This window comes from Neoarius graeffei, chromosome 13, assembly GCF_027579695.1.
Source record: "Neoarius graeffei isolate fNeoGra1 chromosome 13, fNeoGra1.pri, whole genome shotgun sequence".
In the NCBI taxonomy this organism is placed as follows: domain Eukaryota; kingdom Metazoa; phylum Chordata; class Actinopteri; order Siluriformes; family Ariidae; genus Neoarius; species Neoarius graeffei.
The window spans coordinates 47,103,275-47,107,987 of record NC_083581.1 but is presented as its reverse complement, the minus strand read 5'-3'; positions in this window follow the sequence as shown (position 1 = coordinate 47,107,987).

Below are 4,713 nucleotides of genomic sequence, written 5' to 3'. Positions count from 1 at the left end.
TGTGGGCTCCTCATGAGGTATTTAATGCTGCAAGATTTTAAAAGGAAAAAAGTGCAATTAAACACATACAAACTTGGGGGTGTCAGAATAATTTTTAATGGGGGGCACACTGGCGGGGGGTTTGGGGGTCCTCCCCCAGAAAATTTTTAATTAATTAGATGCCATTTCCTGCATTCTGGTGTATTTTTAACATGTTGTTAAACAGCTAATTTTACCGACAAAAGTCAATTAATTCAATGACTATTTTAGAGACTCAACAATAAGTCCTCATTCAACAGCTAGTCCATATATTCATCAGCCTGTTTTTAAACCCACCGCTCTGCCTAAGATAATGAGATGAATGTGACGCAATTTATCACCAACAATGACTTTATGGGTGCATTTTACTTTTTTTGTGTTTCCTTTTTTATTTAGTTTTAGATGCAACACAACATGCCACTGTGCCAAGCAATAGTGACACTCAACTGTCTGTTTAAAAATAAGAATACTAGTGCATCTCAAAAAATTAGAATACCATGAAAAAGTTCCTTTTTTTCATAATTTAATTCAAAAAGGTAAACTTTCATATATTCTATATTCATTACATGTAAAGTGAAATATTTAAAGCCTTTTTTGTTTTAACTTTGATGATTATGGCTTATAGCTCATGAAAATCAGAAATCCAGCATCTCAAATTATTAGAATATTCCCTAAGATCAATCAAAAAAAGGATTTACAATACAGAAATGTCCAACTTCTGAAAAGTATATTCATTTATACACTCAATACTTGGTTGGGGCTCCTTTACCATGAATTACTGTATCAATGCGGTGTGGCATGGAGGTGATCAGTCTGTGGCACTGCTGAGGTGTTATTGAAGCCCAGGTTGCTTTGATAGTGGCCTTCAGTGTATCTGTATTTTTGGGTCGGGTGTTTCTCATCTTCCTCTTGACAATACCCCATAGATTCTCTATGGGGTTCAGGTCAGACAAGTTGGCTGGCCAATCAAACACAGTAATATCATGGTCAGCAAACCATTTGGTAGTAGTTTTGGCACTGTGGGTAGGTGCCAAGTCCTGCTGGAAAAGGAAATCAGCATCTCCAAAAAGCTCGTCAGCAGATGGAAGCATGAAGTGCTCTAAAATCTCCTGGTAGATGGCTGTGTTGACTTTGGACTTGATAAAATACAGTGGACCAACACCAGCAGATGACATGGCACCCCAAATCATCACAGACTGTAGAAACTTCACACTGGGCTTCAAATACCTTGGATTCTGTGCCTCTCCACTCTTCCTCCAGGCTCTAGAACCGTGATTTCCAAATTAAATGCAAAATGTACTTTCATCTGAAAAGAGGACTTTGGACCACTGAGCAACAATCCATTTCTTTCTCTCCTTAGCCCAGATAAGACACTTCTGACATTGTCTCTGGCTCAGGAGTAGCTTGATATTAGGAATGCGAAAGTTGTATCCCCTTTCTTGAAGATGTCTGTTCGTGATGGGTCTTGATACACTGACACCAGCCTCAGTCCACTCCTTGTGAAGCTCTCCCAAGTTCTTGAATCAACTTTTCTTGACAATCCTCTCAAGACTGCGGCCATCCCTGTTGCTTGTGCACCTTTTCCAGCCACCCTTTTCAGCAATGACCTTTTGTGGCTTACCCTCCTTGTGGAGGGCATCAGTGATCATCTTCTTGACAACAGTCAAGTCAGCAGTCTTCCCCATGATTGTGGTTGTGTGTACTGAACTAGACCGAGAGATACACTGTGTTCATACTGTTTTACTCAAAATGAAATATTCTAATATTTTGCAATGGTTTTTTTTTGTACTGTATGCCATACTGATTAAAATAGAAAAATGCTTGAAACATTTTAGGTTGTGTAATGTGTCTATAATATATAACATTTTCACTTTCTTAAATAACTGATGAAAATATTGAACTTTTCACAATATTCTAATTTTTTGAGATGCACTAGTATTCATAATTTCACACAATGAACAGGCATAACATGGCATCATGCAAACTTCATAACACAAAATCACACTGTGTCAAGCAACGGTGACACAAAAAATAACTTCACACAATGAACAGGTGCAATTTTGTTCACCACCAACAAACAGTGACTTTAGTGGGTGCATTTTACTTTTTTCCGATTTAGTGATACTCATAACAAAAATGACATGGCATCATGCAGTCTTCACAATACAAAATTACACTGTCAAGCAACGACACACTATGTGTCAGCCCTGTGATGACCTGGCGACTTGTCCAGGGTGTACCCCGCTTTTTGCCCGTAGTCAGCTGGGATAGGCTCCAGCTTGCCTGCGACCCTGTAGAAGGATAAAGCGGCTAGAGATAATGAGATGAGATGAGATGAGATGAGATAAGAAGCAATGACACAAAAGTGAACTTCACACAATGAACAAGTGCAGTTTCGTCAACCTACATGCAATGGTGGTACTACAGTAACATTTACAGGTTAGTATAACAAATAGATTTATAGCTATAACTCCTTCTTACATTGGTGCCACCACAATTTCTACCACTTCATAACTTTTATCCCCCTTTCCTTCACAATCCACCTGGAATAACATCCAGCATAATGGAATACCCCATTAGGCTAAGCTTATTTCATTGTTTAGTTGAACATTAATTTAACGTGGCCTAGGGTTAATTTTGAGGGCATATAACAAAATAAAGTTTTAGCAAAAGCTAGACATTGTGAGGTAGCAATGGGGCTGACGTCACCTCCTCCACTTTCGAGCAGCCTGCACCTTGCACCAAAATGTCTCTGCTTGCACTGAGATTCACTTCACTTGCGTGTGGTGAGTTGTTGTAGGTAACGCCCGGAAAACCCGGAGTGGATTTTCAGTGGGATGTGTATTCTCTGATCAATCAAGTGGAATGGATTCTTTCACGAAGCAATAGAAACAGCGCTGGGTGAACTAATATTTTATGTTAAATGTGAGGGGGTCCAAAAGAAAAATTATGAAATGTGAAGGGGACACGTCCCCTTCGCATTCAATGATGGCGACGCCTATGTACAAACTGTTCAGTTCTTGTAAATATCCAGTAAGAATCAATCATCTTTTTTTTTTAGGATAGCTGAAGCTATAGGGCCTACTAGCAGTTATTGTCCATGGAAGAGAGGAGCCATAGTAGAAGAAGAAGAAACCTTTATTTGTCACATGCACACTTCAAGCACAGTGAAATTCATCCTCTGCATTTAACCCATCTGAAGCAGTGAACACATGCACACACACTCACCCAGAGCAGTGGGCAGCCATACTACAGCGCCTGGGGAGCAGTCAGGGGTTAAGTACCTTGCTCAAGGGCGCTTCAGCCCAAGGCCTCCCCACGTTAACCTAAGTGCATGTCTTTGGACATCAGTTAGTAGTTATTGCGTGTCACTGAGGAGATATAGACTCAGCCCTAGCAGAAGTCTCCAGAGAGCAGCGCTGATTATGAGGTCCCGTACAGTCCCGCTCAGGTGAGTGGGGGAGGGGATTCCTTGCCGAGGCTGCGCACAGTGTGTTAGCGTGAGCGTGTAGCCTATGGGAAATTAATAGTGTGTTGGATTAGCACTCATCCCGTGTTTTGGAAAATTGAAAATGTTGTCTTGGGCCCCACTAGTGTGTCACCTATCCATGTGCAAAGTATAGCGTGTGTGCCTCCAGCTGTGTTGATTTACATAGGTGAACAGACAGACAGCCTTCCTTGAGAATAGTATAGATAGTGAGAAGAACAGAGAGCAGCGCATGCGTCTGGACGTGTGTTTTGGGGGGTATTTGCCTTGCAGACCAGCCCCGGCCCGAGGGCCACCAATTGAAAAGCCCGGCAATAGGCTCTTGCATACAAAAGCCTCTACAAGTTTCAGCAAACCTTTTCAGGCTGTCCTGTCTTTTAAAAGTTGACCTCAAAGTCCTGAACAGTGCTGGGTTAGTCACTGTGAGTTCTGCAACTGGAGTGTGATACACAGTAGAATTGCAATCTACCCCAAGCCAAGCTTAAGCTTTGCTGATGCAATCCTTTTTAATTTTTTCCAATACTGTGCTGTAGCAGTGGATTGAGTCATCAGGGGGTTTTTCCTTTAAGACGAGAACACACAAATTAATGGATGAATCATATTAAGTCAAACCAGCGCCTAGTGATAGTGCTGCACTACAATTTACAATTCTATATTTGCTTAGTCATTAACAAAAATCATTTACACGGTACAGTCAGTCAGGGCCGGCACGGTGGTGTAGTGGTTAGCGCTGTCGCCTCACAGCAAGAAGGTCCGGGTTCAAGCCCCATGGCCGGCGAGGGCCTTTCTGTGCGGAGTTTGCATGTTCTCCCCGTGTCCGCGTGGGTTTCCTCCGGGTGCTCCGGTTTCCCCCACAGTCCAAAGACATGCAGGTTAGGTTAACTGGTGACTCTAAATTGACCGTAGGTGTGAATGTGAGTGTGAATGGTTGTCTGTGTCTATGTGTCAGCCCTGTGATGACCTGGCGACTTGTCCAGGGTGTACCCCGCCTTTCGCCCGTAGTCAGCTGGGATAGGCTCCAGCTTGCCTGCGACCCTGTAGAACAGGATAAAGCGGCTACAGATAATGAGATGAGATGAGATGACAGTCAGTCAGCGCCAACATACACTCATGTGAACACAATGTGCAGGAATAAGGCCACGTAAAATAATACAACATACAGACTTGGGATAGCCTTTACGCTGATGTTGCATCGGAAATAAAACTGA